The following is a 17,559-nucleotide window of genomic DNA, read 5'->3' as shown; positions in this document are numbered from 1 at the left end:
TGGTTTCAAGATGGGGTCCTCAAGGACCGGACGGAATCCCTTATAATCCTGTGTAATTTGAGTGCCCCTGCCTCGCTGCTTGGAAAATCTCAGCCTCCTCCATGCCGGAGAAGTCTGAAAGAAAGCTTTATTTATTATTTCTGTTGTTGTTGTTCCTTCCCCACTTGGCGCTCGCTAGACCACATCTAGTGTAACACACGGCCCCAGGTTTGGGTCCCCAGGGCAGGAAGGACTTGGAGAAGCTGGAGCAAGCTCAGCAGAGGGTTCCAGGACGGATCATACTGGAGACCTCCCTGCGAGGAGGCTGGAGGAGCGTGACAAGTGCAGCCATGGCAGGGATAAAAGAACACTCTCGGCCTGCAAGGGATATTGGTCAGGTGGGGCCATGGTCTCCATTGCTGTGCACGGCTGGAGGGTGAGACGGCAGGGACAGGATGGAACGAGAGGACTGGACTGGGTTTACAGACTGTTTTGTCACCTAGGGAGGCAGGCACAGATTGCCCAGAGAGATTGTGCCATCTCCACTTTCGGATACTTTCAAAACTCATCTGGGTTAAACTGTGAGCAACCCACTCTAAGCTCAGAGCTGACCCAGCCCTGAGGAGGAGGTTGGACAAGGGACTTCCTGAGGTCCCCTCCTGCCTGAATCATCCTGTGATTGATTCCACAACAGCTTTTAAAAAACCTGTGCCCCCTGTTTTTTTCCTTCTTCTTCTCCTTTTTTTTTTTTTTTTTTAAATTTATATGTTTAGAAAATGAAGAGTATTTGTTCTTTGTGAAACACCCTGGGTTTAGCTTCTTGTAAAGGTTACACTTAATTGAGATTTGGGCAGTAAATGTCAGTTACAAAGATTTCTCCTGCTGAAAGTGAGTAAAATATTGAGGACTATATTGCAGATCTGTTTTTTTTCCACATAGCATTTCAGGTTAAAAAGAAATAAATTAAGAAAACACAAGATGTGTCTATTGTGGAACAATTAGGCCACTCTCCCTTGAAAGCAAGTTAACTGAAATTAAGTCTCACTACTCAGGAAGCTCAAATGCTCCACCTAATAGAAAACATGTAGCTTCCTGCCTTTCTGGGACAGGCACCTTGTGAGATAAAGAAGTATCTATCTCCTACCCGTTTTATGAAAGGAAGCACAGAAAGATATTAAGTAACATCTTTTTTTGTTCTGGTGATACTGTAGTAAGATCCCAACTTGAGACACTTTCTCCTGAATTGTGCTTCCCTCCCTGGGCCAGAGCTGACATCTGAAAACAACACAGAGGTTTGATGGATGTGTCACAAAAGCCAGGGCTGTGGTTCCTTGCCCTCTGGAATGACTGATTCTCCCGGGAGTTTCAGACATGAGCTTGGTTCTGGAAATAGGAACAAATCAGCTGCTAATAACCATTTTCCTGATGCTGAGGCCTTCTACCTGTGTGCAGGATCAGAGCACTAAGATAATATTACAGACCCCAGCCTGAGCATGTCAGAAATCAGAAGGAGGAAACAAGTCTTTCAGTAATAATGCCTCCACATTCACCACATTCACACAAGCAGATAAGGCTTTTCCTGCTTTCTGCTCATTTAAAATGTTGTTATTATGCTTAGACTATAATAAATACAACATGTGTTAGACAGTCCTGGCTCTACAGTACTGTACACAGTTATTTTCCTACATGCCATGGATTTCCTGTGACATTTAATGGACAGCCAAAAAATTTTTTCCTTTAAAGTAAAACCATTCCATTTACATCAGCCAATGCTGAATCACTCTGGATTAGAGACTGTAGAGGGTGGGTATTATGGATGGCATGTGTTATTGGAAGGAAGAGCTCAGTCTATTAGTTATAAATGCAACCACTGTGCTTTTATATTTGGGGGAGGAAGGGAAAAGCCAAACCAAAAAACCCCAAAACCTTCTTTTTTTCAGGTCCCTCAAATATTCCTTCACTTCAGACCAGACAGTCTCATTAGCAGGCAGCACTTACTCCACTCTGGGCATTGGCCATAACTTGGTTGGAGGGCATTTACTTATTCTTGAAGAAGAGAATGAATCAGGAAGAGGCCTCATCTCCAGCATCACCAGTGCTGTTCTGAACAATGTTCAGGGTGTGTAGGAAGTCCATTGTGCTGCATGGCACCCATTTTGTTTTGCCTGCTTGGGAAGGGGTTGGTTACATGGCCTGCTTTTCATTTCCTTTGCTTTTGTCATTCTCTGCTTGTGCTGCCAGAGGAAGATACAAGTCATAATCCTCCTCAGACCAGGGGTGCAAGGCTATCTGAGTCTTCTTTAAGGTAATTCATGCAGCTTCTTCTTTTGTAGCTACCAGCTTTGGTGATAGAGGTTGGTAACTGTGTGGAGAGTAAGGATGGAATGAGAAGCAGCAGCCCAAGCAGGAGTGCATTGTGTTCAGCTGACTACCCCAGGAAAACCTGTGCTCAGTGAGACTGACAGCTGACTTACAGCATCTTTGCATTAACTCCTTTCACCTTGCCATCACACAGACATATCTTAGGAATAGAGTCTTTTTGTGAGAAAACAGCATGTTTGAATTCAGAAGTGTAAATACCTTCAGTGTAAAGAAGAGTGTAAAAGTCATGGAGTGACAATGAGATCCCAGGAGCTACTGCATGCATTTAGTCAAAACCAAAGCTGAAATAACAAGTCCAGTGAGTTCTTCAGTCACTTGAAGATGAGACATAGAGATATTCTGATAAATTTGAACAATAAATATGTATAGGCAAGTTGTACCGGCCACAGTAATTCATACCGGCCACATACATTCAACGAACAACATCTTTGAAAACAAATTTGTCCCTTGTAACCAAGAATCTAGAAGAGTAAGCTACTTAAAATGAGAAGGGTTGGAAAACTCATTTTTCTAACTGAAATAGAGACAAAAAAAATGTATAATTTTTAATACATTTCCTGCTGGTAAAGACTTTCTCAATGTTACCTACTGTACTCTGGTGTTCTACAAGTACAGTCAAGCCCATGAGGTATGCAGAAAGCTTGTTTGTCAGGAAGTACTGGCTCTTCTACATTATTTTCATTTTCTAAATCATATTTGAAAATGCATTCCTGTTTATTTGATATTATTTTTATTGTGCATGTGCGGTACATATGTAGTCCACTTTAAGGAAAGTGAGAATCCCTTTTTTAAAGAATAGTATTTAATTTACCCAGTTTTTTACAATAAGTTTGATCGTTTATGAACGTACCAGGACAAGACAGTGTTGTATGTTGAGCCCAGTAGAAAAAGAAGGGTGTTATGCCACGATATTTTGAGAAATGCTAACAAAGAAGAGCTTGTATTCTTATATCCACATAAGTCTGTAGGCCTGGATGAAATCCACCCCAGTATGAGAGAAGTGGCTGACATGACTGTAAGGCCACTGTCTATAATATTTGAAAAGTTATGGAGATCAAGGGACATTCCTAATGACTGGAAAAGAGCAGATACCATACACGAGGGCCCAAAGGAGGGCCCAGAAAACTAAAGACCCATTAGTCTTACGTCAATCCCTGGGGCAGTGATGGAACAAGTCCTGATAGAAACTATTAGAAACCAAGTGAAGTGGGTGATTGGGAAAAGCCAGCAAGGATTTACCAAAGGCAAATTCATGCCTGACAAACCTGATCACCTTCTGCAACAAAATAAAATTTTCTGTCAATATGGAGAGACCAGTGGATGCTGTTTACCTGGACTTTAGCAAAGCATTTGATATATTTTCCCACATCCTTCTCCTGGACAAACTGGCAAGATACAGACTGGATGGGTGGGCTGTCATATGAGTAGGAAATTGACTCACAGGCCTCACTCATAGGGTGATGATCAATGGTTTTTGCAGGAAAGACTGGATGAGTTAATTCTTTCCTCCCTGGAGAAAACAAGGCTTGGGGAATACCTCATTGCAATATTCCTGCACTTAATGGGCAGCCACAAAGAGGACAGAGATTCTCTCTTCACCTGGAGCCACATGGAAAAGACAAGGGACAAGGGGTACAAGTTGCTCTGGGAGAGTTTTCATCTCACTATTTTATACATCTCACTCTATATTTTATATAGTGAGAATAATCAGTCCCCCTTCCCAGGGATGTGATAAAGGCCCTGTCACCAGAGGTTTTAAAAATGGACAGGGTAATAGATAATCTCATAAGCTTCCTTTGCCACAAATTATAGAAACAGATGATCTTTTGAGGTCCTTTCCAACCTTATTCTCTGGTTTTGTGATCTTAAAAGTGAAATATGTCCCAGACTGTATGTCCACAAATATTTGACCCAGTGAGCAGTCAAGCAATGATCTTCTCACTCTTTCTTCCAACTTGCTTTTTCTGTACAGTCAGTAAATATGTTATTCTCTGACTTGAAAGCAGCACCAATAAAAGGTTTGATGTGGAAACTTTTGGTATTAGTGTTGCATTTGTTGAATAAAGCAGTAGTATTTGAATAAAGCAGTAGTAGTGATGATTTAGCCATCATGAAAATGTAAGCAAGGCATGGTTAGTAGGAAGGAATAGTATTTTAGCATTCTAACTGATATCTTAAGGAAAATTGATAATTGATTCTTTGCCATAGAAGCCCTTTCTCAGATCTGAGTATGATTTAAGTCACAAGATATAAAAAGTGATTTAAAAAAGTGTTCTTCTTTTAACTTCACAATAACTGATATACAGCTTTGAGTGTAAGTCCTCAGGATACATAAATTTAAACATCCTTTCAATACCAATCCTCATTTCCAATGTTTGGAAAGGGGAGTGGAAACCAGATTTCCCTAAGATAGAAGTTCTGTAAAATAAACACCAGATGGAGCCGGGAAACCATATATTAGGATTTCTGTTAAAGTTTTATTATGTTTAATCCATATGTTTTGGTTTTAGTTCTGCCCATTTTCTTTTCTTTGCTTTAGTAAAATGTCTTTTATATAATCTGTGATGTGGTTTCAAGGTTTCTGAGGAGTTGTAATTATCTAGGACTTTTTTGTCTTGGCATGGAGACATGCACTATTATAGTACACAATGGATACAGAATGTATTGTACACATAATACATATTCAAAAGTATGTACTAAGAAATCAGAATTGCAGGGCAATCAGCTTATAAAAAGATTAGCAGAACTTACTGCCTTTAAATATACCAACTGTAATTGCCCACCTGAAAAGAAACCTAATCTCAAATCTTTTCTGATGGAAGTGCAGTTTAATGTTATTTAAACCAGTTGAAAACATCTTCTGCAAAATAGGTTCCACTCCCTTCTCTCTCCTCTTAGATGCTCTATCCCAAAGACCCCTTGGAGTTCTCAGATGAGTAGCCCAGTACATTTTTCACAGAAGAACAGATGGCGTCACTGACTCACCATGTGAGACTGAAGTTGTTTAAGGCCAGGTTTTCAAATGTAGTTATGAATAGAAGAGACAGTTGGTTTATAGTGTCCATATTAATTCTTTTCAAGTAATTTTTTTTGCACAGAGCAGCGAGAGCAAACATAATTCTTGACACCACAACACACAGGCAGTTCGCCTAGTTTAATGCAGGAAAAGAAAAAATGAAAAACTAGCACTATTTATGTTATAAAAAAAGGTGTTTGTTTGGGTTTGGGGTTTTTTTGGGTTTTTTTTAGAAAAAAAGAAACTACATATTCCTCATAAAGTATGTGAAAGTATTAAAGTTTCCCTTGTGTTAGCTGTACCCTTGAGTCTGCCCAGCTCTGTGTGAATGATTTGGCAGGGGCAGAAAGAGCAGCTTAGTTCTTCCTGCCAGCCCTCAGACAACCTGCGTGTGCTCCTCTCTGCTACCCTGGCAACAATGGATCTAGAGTGAAATCCAGAGCATTCCCTTGTCCTAGAAGTACTCTTTAGCAGAAAGATAGAAACTTTAGAGCTCATGAGGAACATGAGCCCCTGGAGAAGCAGAACAGAGAACTTACAGAAGGTCTCTGAGCAGCAGGGCGGAAGGGCAGCATGAATCACGAGTTGCAGTTGAGGGCTCTGTCACACTCCTGGGGTGACACAACAATGCAAGAGCCTGGCCTACCTTCAGTGAAGATTGTTTCTGCATTTTCCAATAAAATGAGTGATTGGTCCTTATTCTCGTGACAGGGTCTGATGGTGGCTGTCCTAATTCAATCTATAAATCTAAATATCTGAAGCTTGTTCCTCTTTACAGTAGCACCACAAATTGTTTAACACAAAGGGAGGGACTTACAGGGACTTGAGAAATAGCCCAAAAAACCAAAATACCAGCAGAATTCTCTTTATGTGCAAAATAATAATAATGGGATACTTCTAAAAGAAACCAACCATGTGAATTTTAAATATTTTGCATGAAAAAAAGAAAAAAAGGTAATTCAACCACCCTTTTTTACTATAGGTGCATGAAACTACATTTCCTGACCTGGTAAGCCATTCATTCCACCCTAGAATTGAAACTTAATTCTGCATTTCCACAAAAGGACATCAGCTATCTCTATCTAATAATTTATCATATACGTAGCCTACAGATGGCTCTAATTTACCTGCTTAATATCTGACTACACACCTCAGTGCCTCTGGCTTCCCCCATGTAAATGGCTCTACTTTATTCTTTCCTCTCCATTCCTTCAGGATATTTATATTTATATGTATAGGCAAGTTGTATTTAACTTGGACTCAGCTTTCAACTGTTTCACCATGAGGTCAGTCAGGCAGTGGTGCAGCTTGACCAGAGAGGGTGTGCTATTTCCATCTTCAGATGTTTTCAAGACTCAGCTTCATAAAGCCCTGATCAACCTGGTCTAAGCTCAGAGCTGCTGCTTGGAAGTGGAGGATGGACTAGTGACCTTCTGAGGTCACTTCCAACTTGAATTATTCTTATTTATGATTTTACTGTAATTTTTGTTTGTATCCGGTCATTCATTTCTTCTTTCTTTTGATGGAGAAAAGAAATTTTTTAGTCTTACCAATCCTTACGTACAAATATAAGAAAATAACTGACTACCCTTCCAGGAGAAGTAGAAACCTGTCCAGTAAAAGTTCTAATGTATAAAGAAAGAAGACTGATAATTTTATGTGTAGGCAGGGTAATGGAGAATCTTGAACGCAAATGAGTCATGATTTTAAGTTTTTACTCTTGGAGCTACAAGATCTAGAAATGTTCTCTAAACAACACCTCCCCCAGCCAACTGAGATGTTCCTGTGATCATATGCCTCTGGAACAAGGAATTCAAGAACTGAAGGCTGAGTCAAGCGAGAAATTATTGAGTTATGATACCTTTGAACTCTAGCTGCTGGGCTGTGGCCTGACAAGGGCAATATATGAGAAGGTCTTAATTCTCCTGAGGTTCACAGAGAGGCATAATTGCATGAGCAGATAGTAGATGTGTAATGAATTCTGCTGAGCCAGGCCTGCAGATGGCATGAGTGCCACTCGTGGAGATTTAGCTGACAGCTTCAAGCTGTAGCTGTGGATGCAGCTGGGGGAGCTCCTGGTTCAGCTCCTCACATTCTGGTTTAGAGACAATAATCACAATCACATCAGATGTGAGACATTGGAAAAATAGTCTCATCACTCATAGGATGACAGCAATCACCAGCACACCAATTTTCTGAAATTGTTTTTCAGAGCAGCACTAGAACCTTTTAAGAATTCAAGCCCTATCAAATGTGCAGGAAAATGAGCAAAGAGAAAAACCTATTTATAGCTAAGCTTTCTTGCTGTTGTTAGGGCCCTGAGTGCACCAGCAGGCTCCACAGTCTCGACTGTCACATCTGGGTTGTGAGACAGAGCTGGGAGAAACCTCACTGGGGTCCTCTGTGAAACTGCATGGGTACTTCTCAGTTTTTTCTAAAGCAAGGCTGCTTCTGTCCTGGTCCCTGTCACAGCCTGGCTGCCTTGTTAACCAGATCCCTGACCCTCTAGGGCCTGCTGGACCACCCACCCTCAGTGGCCAGCATCCTCCTCACACGTGCTGGATAGTTCACCCCACTGCTCCTGGAGCACTTACTTTGTTCTCAGCAGCCAGAGTGCAGTCACTTGCTCCTAAGAGAGCTGGAACATAAAAGAACTTGACTGAGCAACCTTTATGGAAGAAATATCAATGCCTTCAGAACAGCTGTAAAAAGACCTATGTGATATAATTAAAAAAATATAATTAGAATGTGACTGGCAGAACACCTGAGTAATGACCTGAGACTACAGTATAGCTACATCTGAGCGTGAGTGGGGAGGCTGTTTATTGCATTGGATGAACATTGCTCTCTCTGGTGAATACTCCTTGGTGTAATGTTGTGTATCACAGCTGGGTCTCTGACAGAAAAGCAAGCTCAGAAAAGCTTTAGAGGGGAACTCAAGAACTTTAGTGCAGAAGAGCTGCATGTTTTTTAAGGCAGTGTTAAACGATGCTGTAATTTGGCATAAATCTGTGCTGGAATTGGAAAGGACAGTCCTTGTCTTCTCTCCCGTAGGGAAGCTGAAAAACAGGTCCTACTTAAAAGAAACAAACCAACAACCTTTTCCATGCTTAGGTTAGTTCTTCACATGACTGAAAAGTGCTAGCAAGAAGCAGGCATCTGTAAAAAATGACTGTATTAGGACAGCATGTACCATCCTTTTAGTGTCAATGTGGGTTTATTTAATATCACCATAGGTCCTGAAGTTCTTGAGCATGCTTTTGGCTGCCAAGGTGTTGCTGGTACTATAACAATAAAACATCCCAGTGGTATTAGCTGATAGCTGAAGATACATAAGCTTTCTTTCACGTGTTCAAGAGCCATGCAAAGCTTCTGTAGTTAAGCTAGTGATGTTGTGTACAAGTAAAACACGTGTAAGTGAAACAACATACTGAAACTTCAGAGTGATGATCAGTAGGTGGTGCTCTTTTCCCAAGTAAGAATGTAAGAAATATTTTTGAATTATCAAAAATATTATTAATCTCTTTCAATCTTTTTAGTCCAGAAATAGATGATATTTATTTAAAAAAGTTTCAAACACCTTTTGGCTTTCAAAAGTCACTCCAGACTTTCACTATATTTCATAAGAGACAGAGAGACACTGGTTTCTCTGATCCACTTCATTAAACTTGGTGGAATAATCTAATTGTGGTGTTGCACTTTAACAAGTGTCCTTTCAAAAAGAATAAAATTATCTGTCCAGATTTTAATTAGCTCTCCTCTTTCTATCATGATATTGTTCTGCTTTTTATGAAAACAAAACCAAACAAAACCAACTCCCAAACAAAAAACCTTTTAGTGTCTGGTGTTATTTTCTTAGACATCATTTCTTCAGTTAATTAAAACAATCTGAATGAACGTAGAGATCACATGAAGGGTCAGAATATTTTACCACCTGTTTTTCTTAGAGTAGTAATGTCAAAAATAAGAGATTTTTTTTTAAAAAAGTGCTCCACAATTCTTATCTTGGAGAGACTTCCAGATTTGCACTGGGAGAAGTTCAGGTGACTTCATGGAACAAATCACAGAAGTCATGCTTTTGCAGGACTGTGGCTCTAAATATTCAATTAATCTCTGATACAAGAAGATCCACACTGATGCTTTCTGCTGATCCCTGCTCATACCCCTTTTCAGTCTTTAGTGCAAATGATAAACCTTCACACATCACAAAGAACTGAGAGACCCCACTTACTTGATTACAGTTATTTGATTTTCACTTACTTTCTGCTTTTCTTTGATGACTGTCATACTCACTGGCAAGCAGAGTTCAAATGCTCCCAGTTACCAAGTAATTTTGTGCTGGTGCTCCTCAAGTTTCCATCACTGCACAAGACAGCCCATTCAACTAAATCTGGGAAACACAACTTCTATGAATGCTTTTTGGCAGCCCTGCCCCTGTCTGCTGTGCCTGGAAATCTCAGAATCCTGCTACTGAGGAATTACAGCCCCAGAGCATCTCAAGCCTTCTCCTGGCTTCAGGGTTTGGGCTAAGTAATTGTCCTAGTTAGAGAAGCTGGGTGGGTGTAACCCACTGTGTGGGTGTAACCAAACTGTGTATTCTACACCCTATATGTCATTTCCCAGGAACTGTTAACAATTGACCATTTGCAGCAGCTGCCCAGAGCACACCTGACCCCTCAGGCTATAGGCTGGATGTTAAGAAGCCTGTGAGATAGGAGGATGTTCCTATCCTCACACCAATGACTCAGGTATGATAACTCCTCTCTGGGCAGTCATCAGCACCCCCACACCCACCCTGAGGGATCATGTCTGCTAATGGGCCACCAAGGATTCCAAAAATATCTCACAACTCACCCATTGTGGCACTCCCCACTCTAGGGAGTGGGCATTCCCACTTGAACCTGAGTGTATATAATCTTAGGGTCTTGGGACTTCTGGGCCCACTCGTTGGATCCAGAGGAGGACCAGAACCTTGACCAGACTGTGACCACCACTCTCACCAGCAGGTCTTCCTTTCCTTTTACTTTGGACTCAGGGAGTCCACATGAGGCTCAGCACGGGGGCCAAAGAACACCGTTCTGTTCATGCCCGAGGGTACTGGGTTATACATCTGGGTTTTGTGAGTTAAAACGAATTGTTTGTCTGTATAATTGTATTTATTGTATTATTTTTATTAAATTGTAATTCTGATTTATAATCTCTTTTGAGTTGGGTTCATTTCTCCTGCCGGTTTACCTTTAAACCAGCACAGTAATTTAAAGGGCCCATTGAGGATTTAGAGTTTCAAATCCTAATAAAATCTAAAAGACTTCAGATGTCTTTCTGAGGTGCTGGTCTTAACTATAGAAAGGCTTGGGTTTTTAGTATAAGGGCTAATCTCATTCTCATCACTATAGTATCTGAGAGAGCCATCATCTGAGCCTAGCAAAAAGAAGAAAAGTGAAAGCTACTTCACGTGAAAAACTCAGACACTTCAAAAATGTCTGTAAGAAATGCTTTTTTCCTCATAGATTTCAATGTTTGATTGATAATCATTATTTTTATCCAATAGGATCTTCAAAAGTATCCTAACTGTGAGGACATCTTGACCTCCTCTCTGTAGGTGTCCAGTGTGTACCAGATTTCATGTGACAACTCCCCCTACAGAATGGAAAATTTACAAGAATTTAATAAAAGTGAAACAAAAAGTCTGGAACTCATACTATGCACAGTTTTTCCTACAATGATTTTTTTAATCCTTTGAATGATTCTTCTGTTTAGGCCAATGTAGTATTATAGAGAGCATACAAATCACTGTGATTTCATAGAGCTAAACTGAGGATATTATAGATATTATACTCTAGCTTAAGCAATTTTTTTTCTAGATTGATGAATGTAAGATAAAATCTGTGCTCTGTACTTGTCTGCAATATGTCATTTAGAACAGGCAATTTAGTTCTGTTTCAGTAACTGAGTGCTCCCTCTTTCATAGACTCGTTTAGATGTGAAGAATGAGATCCTTCACAGCATAATTTTTTAAAATGAACTGATAGATATGTCCCTGTTATGCTTGGGAGCATTGCAGCATAGGTTTTAAACTCCATGGATGATGAAATGTGATCAATTTAAAGGCCTAACTCCAAATTATGAAAAGCATGGGCAGTTAGGGCCAAATTTACTAAAGGACTAATGTAATGCCTTGCCTTCTGAAAGGTTATTGAAGTAACAAACTGAGATAATCCAGCTGACCCTAACTTCTCTTTGATAGTATTTCAAGAAAAAACAAGGCAAGTTCATGCTTTCCATGAACAGACAATGTTAATCAGACTGCCGCATTTGTACACTAATTAAATAACACGCTGTGTTATGCGTGCCACGTAAGCTTTGTATAATATTGCATTTATATTAGCATGGTGTAAAAATCTAAATTAAATTAAATAACATGCTCTGATGATTCTGAATGAGAAGAATTTTCACTCTCGAGGAAGCATTTTGATTTATTATTTTTTTTTAGTTCAGATTGAGGCATCTGTTGCCATTGATATTTAATTTCTGAATGGGAGAGGTTTGACTAAGCTTAGGGATGAATTGCTATGTGCATTTGATTCTGTGATCTTGTGGAAGGCTACACAAAGGTGTCTTAAGAGCTTTGTGAAGTGCTATTGTGTTGTACAATGTGTACTAGTCCTTGCAAGTCCTTACCATAATGTTCCTGACCTCTGCAAACTGTCATAGGTTCAAATTAGCATATATTTCCTCATTCTCATAATATATTCTCAGAATGAACATGTTATTCTTGTTTATCACAGGAGAAAAAAATGGGGAGATACAAGTGCTTCAATTTTACCTAAAACACTCCATATTGGTCGTGGTCTTCAACAACACATAGAGACAGATATTCTTAATCTGCTCCTGTACGGCAGTTCTTGCTTATCAGTGCAGGTATTTTAGTCCTTTTTTTTTTTTTCTAATTTGACAGTGCTTTTTTTCAGGAGATCCTGAAACAGCTCCAGCTGTTTTTCAGTCGAACTCCTTCAGAACTGTGTTTACAAATTTTTTTTAAATTATTTTTTATTTTATTATTATTTTTATTTTTTATTACATGGAAGCAAAAGTTATTCTTCAGATACAAAGATCTGTGCTTCCTGAGAAGCATACTAATATACTGATGGTGGTTGCAAGTTCTTTTCATATTAGTTCGTGTCTTGCTACTTAGGTTGAAGTAAAGAGGTTCTGGCAACATCCATTTTAGAGTGAATATTAATAAACAATGTGATAGCTAATGAGTATGAGCATACAGACTTGAATAACAGGTATTGAATGCATTCTCCTGTTGCCTTAGTAACCATTCATTCCCCACTGAGAATTTAACTCATTATTCAATGTAAATTTAACCCTCAAATATTCAGATATTTCCCTATTATAGTAATGGGAAACATTTCCTAAAGCCTGAATAAAATTGCTGGAAGAAATAGTAGCTAATTTGTAACATTATAGCAAATTTTTGGCTCAATTCCCTGATCACCTGTTACATAACCTAAGTATAGGACACTTTCCCTCACCCTTTTTGTTTAAGAAACATGCACATAAGAGTCAAAACCCTCATAAAAATCCACTTTATATCTGAGGACATGCTTCTGTGGAAAACCACAGGTAAATAAATAAGATTATTGATACCTCTTTAACAAAATGGTTATCAAACACAGGAAGATAATATTATTTTCCCCTTCCTGTCCCTCATTTCACAAGATATCTACTTGCACATAGACACTGAATCATCAAGAAGAAAGATGGCTAAATATATACTTCTTTCACTTTTTAGCATCTTTCTTTGGTGTAATATTCAACATGCCAGCTATCTGTAGAAGAGCACAGAACTGCAAGTAACTACCGGCAAAAAGCAAAGACAGTTTCAGTGTTATAGTGAGAAAGTAACTCATGGATCTCCTTCTCCTTTTTGATATTTCCATATGATGGCTCTGGAACCAGGAACCACTTTTCAATTTATGCGACAACCCTTTCTTCTCTTATTGTTCTCAGAGGGATTTCAGGAGAAAGCAAAATCACAGCTTGCAGGTCAAAAGAGATCAGGCCAGGTCTGGGAGACCAAGAGCTGCACCCTAGGGCACACCAGCCTCTCTAGCAGGCACAATCTAAGATAACTTAATGGCCCCTCTGTCCTCTCTCTGTACACGGGGTGCCCGGGCAATTATCCTTGCAGCTCATTGCAGAAGCTGGCTCTAATTATTATGGTTACATCTGCTGAGGCATGAAAAGAATTAAGTCAAAGCTTAAAGTAAAAAAAACAACCAACCAAACAAACAAAATGAACAAACAAACAAAAAGCAAAACAAAAACAAAACAAAACAAACAAATAAAAAACAACAAACAAAACAAACCCACAAAAAAACCCAAAGAAAGAACAAAAGTGTTAAGCTGCAGTTGGAGCTGCTTCTATGCTCAGGGAATTTTGCACAATACACTGTAAGTCATATCTTAAAGATACAAAGGGAGAAAAGGAATTTAACTGCTCTCCCTTCTTGTCTTCGTGGATTAACCCCTAAAAGACATGATATCAGAGGAGCTCCGTAGAAGTCAAACTTAAACTAAAAGTTTGTGCTGGGATTGCTCAGGGACATGAGAGGTGTGATCCCTGAGTGACAGACCTGTGCTAGCAGAGAAGCAAGAAGCTTGGCAAGAAGCAGTTATAGAAAGGAAAAACACACTCCAATGTGTCCCAGGGTTCACTGCTTGAAGTGCATCTGCTGGAGCTGTGTTAGCAACCATAGCCATTTGCGTTTGCTCTACCCTGGGGTCAGTGAAGCTTCACTAGGCACTGTCCTCTTATTTAGTTTTGCCAGATGCATATATTTTTTTTCTTTTCAGAATCTTACTTTGGTGTTTCAAAAGTTTCATTTTCCTTCTGTCTAAAACACTCTGAAGAGCACAGCTGTGTCATGCCACATGGCTCTGTTAAGGCTGTTGATGTGCAGCAACATATAAAACAAGTTAATTTTGAAAGGTCTATTGAGTTGATGGCCTGGACCTCAGGCAGGAATGCTTAAACACAGTCTTCAGAGAGCCTTGAGACCTCTTTATAGAGAGAAGGGTGCCTGCTGAGAAAAAGAGCATGTAAGCATGAAATGAAAACTTACAGGATTATGCAGGAGCAGAATTGCACAAAGGGAAGAAGCAGAACTGAAAGGGTCTCTTTAAACCTAGTAGTCCCTATTTATTTTTTTTTTGTGTGTGTGTAGTATATAATTATTTTGCATGTAGTATGTTCTTTATGATGTGAATGCCTCAGGTTGAGCTAAATGATTTTCGAAGTCCCATTCCACCTCAAATCAAAGACCCATAGAAACAGCAGAAAAAGAAGTGAATTATGCAAGTACTCTTACTTGGAGAAACAATTTAGTTGCTGTTCTTAAATTATCTTGTCTTTTATACCAGTTAAGCACTTTTCCTGCCATCATCATCTCCGTGCCCTCTGCCCAAGGATCCTAGACAGTTTGCCCTGACCTTTCGACCTCAGTGTTCCTGCCTCCTTTACTCCTTGGCAAGGGTTAAAGCCTAAAGCTCAGAAAACCTGAGAAGAGCCTTTGCTGCAAAAACCAGGCTGCAGAGAAGGTAAAATAAGAACATTCTTTCCTGGTACTTGAATGTGTTTCTTCAAAGAAAGACAGTAAACTAGACAAAACAGGCAAGGTGCCATTGCAATGCTTTCCTTGAAGAGATGACAGTAATCTCTGTGATGGTCTTTGTTCTTTTTTGTGGTCCTTCATTGCTTTCTTCCAGCAAACTCATATAACATTACACATAAAGTGGAAGCAGAAAAACTCATTCTGAAGAACCCACACAGCTGAAGTCATGAACTCAGCAGTCTAGCAAAGCTCATCAATGCACCTCTAAGTTCAAGACATGAGCTCAAGGGCTTGCTGTGGTCAGGGGCCACTTCCCAGTAGCCTAGGAGTATATAGAGAAAACAGGGCAGCAATATTTGAGTATCTGGCTTTAGTAGCAGGGCTCTCATGCTATGAAAGTGCCATGGTTCAGGGTGATAAAGGTTGCTCAGCTCCTTTTACAGTCAGGAACATCTTAGGGTGCTGAAGGGGCACTATACCTTGTTGTGGGCTTGTATTTGCACACTCTGCTTTGCAGTAGTGTCACCATCCACTTGGTCCTGCAGTGAACTGGTTCAAAAATTAAACCAGGCAAAACCAAATCAGACTTTCCTTCTAGGCCTAATTTTCATTTGGTTTCAGTCCCTGAACAATTTGTTTTCATTTCCTGAGCCAGGTCATAGGATCAGAAAGGTGGGAGAATGCAGCATGCAGCAGGAAGAGGGAGATAGTGTCACATTAGAATGGTTTAAAAGTATTGCACTGCTACATATAGTGGCTCTCACCCTGAACAGAAAACTAATCTATGTCCTGCTTCTTTGATTCTCTGGTAAAATAATGGGATGAAGGGAGTGCAAAAGCTACAAAATCTTAATTTCTTAGAAAACTTGAGTATTGGAAAAAAGGTCCATTTCATGCACATGTTTTCCTCTCACTACTTTTGCATTTCATATCTTGCAACAAAGAAAAGTTGTTGGCTGTCGCTATGTTGTTAGTAACAGAATTTGAAAACGTTTTTGTGTCTACAGACTGCACATGTGTTGGCTCTCAGGTGTTACTCAGATTTTTTTTTTGCTTTCAGAGAAATGTATGGCAACACTGAGAAAAGTACCAAATAACCATCCTACAGTTTAGGTTTTGATGAGCATGAAGATCATGAGGCCAGACAGTCAGGTAGCTGTTCGGGACCTGCTAGGGTGAGAGCGTGAAAAGGAATCAGTGAATAGGCCCTAAAATCCAGAGGGAGAGTTTCTCTTTCTCTTCTTTCTCCTTGTGTCTCTGAGACTCACAGGGAAAAACATTAACAGCATGCGAGTTAGCAATATTGGAAATTGTGGAGAAAGCAATGCTGAAGGGTACAAATGCAGCTGACACAAATGCACTGAAAACTCACATTATGGATCCCTGAGTTCTTTGGAGCAATGAAACCTTTCTGTGTTCTCTGTGCAAGTGCTGTGACCTGATAAGACTTCTAAATTGTAACACAATGCCAATGGAAAGAAAAGATAAGTGCAGTGAAAAGCAGCATGCTGACTAGGAGGTAAAAACACTGACACTGACACAGGCTTTTCTTTTGAAATCAAGCTAATGGCTATTACTGTAACTAGCTCATGCTAGTGAGAAAGAGCTGTAAGCGATTTTCAGTCCATTAATATGAAATATTTTTCATTGGCAGATGTCAATACAGTCCATGACAAAGTCAGTATGATTGGCATGATTTTACAAATGGGGAAATTGAGGCATAGAGAAGTAAGAGAGTGATTCAAGGTCGCTCATCTCTCTGACAGTATCACAGTCAGTACAATCCAGGAATCTGTAGCCTGAATCAAACATTTTCTGCAGTATTATCTTATTTAAAGTGTGAATGTGGGGAGGGTGGTACTTGACATGTATACACTTGAACTAGGAGATATTCTAGAAATATCTGAAGGCATAATTCTGTACCATTCCATACTAGTAATCACCTTGTCAGGAAGGCACTGAGCACATCTTATCAAAGAGAGTTCAGAATAATCTTACCTCTAATCACTTTCACCTTTGCAATCCATTAAAAGGCACATCTCTGTTGTGCCTTCCATCTAATTTTTTTTAAAGAGATCCTACTGATCTGACATTTATTGATCTGAGCTTCTCTTCCGAATTGCTAATTTGTTTATATGTTCCCAAATGACTCTAACCCTGTTTTTCTACTGGTATTCTGGTAGATTCTGGTAGAATCTGAAATAGACTCTTTTTGATAAGCAAACATGCAACTTGTGTAGTTTTTAAAATAATATTTGATTATTGTTCATCCTGTTTTTACAAAATACTTCAGTATAGTAAAAGACAACACCAACCTTTGGGTACAATGACTAGTTTTGTAAATGCTGTAACTTATCATTTCAGTAAACCCATTTAAGTAAGCCTAAGCTAGCCTACCTAAAATTGTCCCAAGGGAACAATGGGATCTAATTTTTTTTTGTTTTGTGAAAGGTACCTTTTCATTATCACAGACTATGAAAATTAAAGTCGTATTGGCTATTATAGAGACATAATAACTTAATAGTACAGAATGCAAGCCACTAAGAGAAAAAATTCAGA

This window comes from Corapipo altera, unplaced genomic scaffold, assembly GCF_003945725.1.
Source record: "Corapipo altera isolate COAL_440 unplaced genomic scaffold, ASM394572v1 1, whole genome shotgun sequence".
NCBI classification, from domain to species: Eukaryota; Metazoa; Chordata; class Aves; order Passeriformes; family Pipridae; genus Corapipo; species Corapipo altera.
This window is presented reverse-complemented; position numbering follows the sequence as displayed.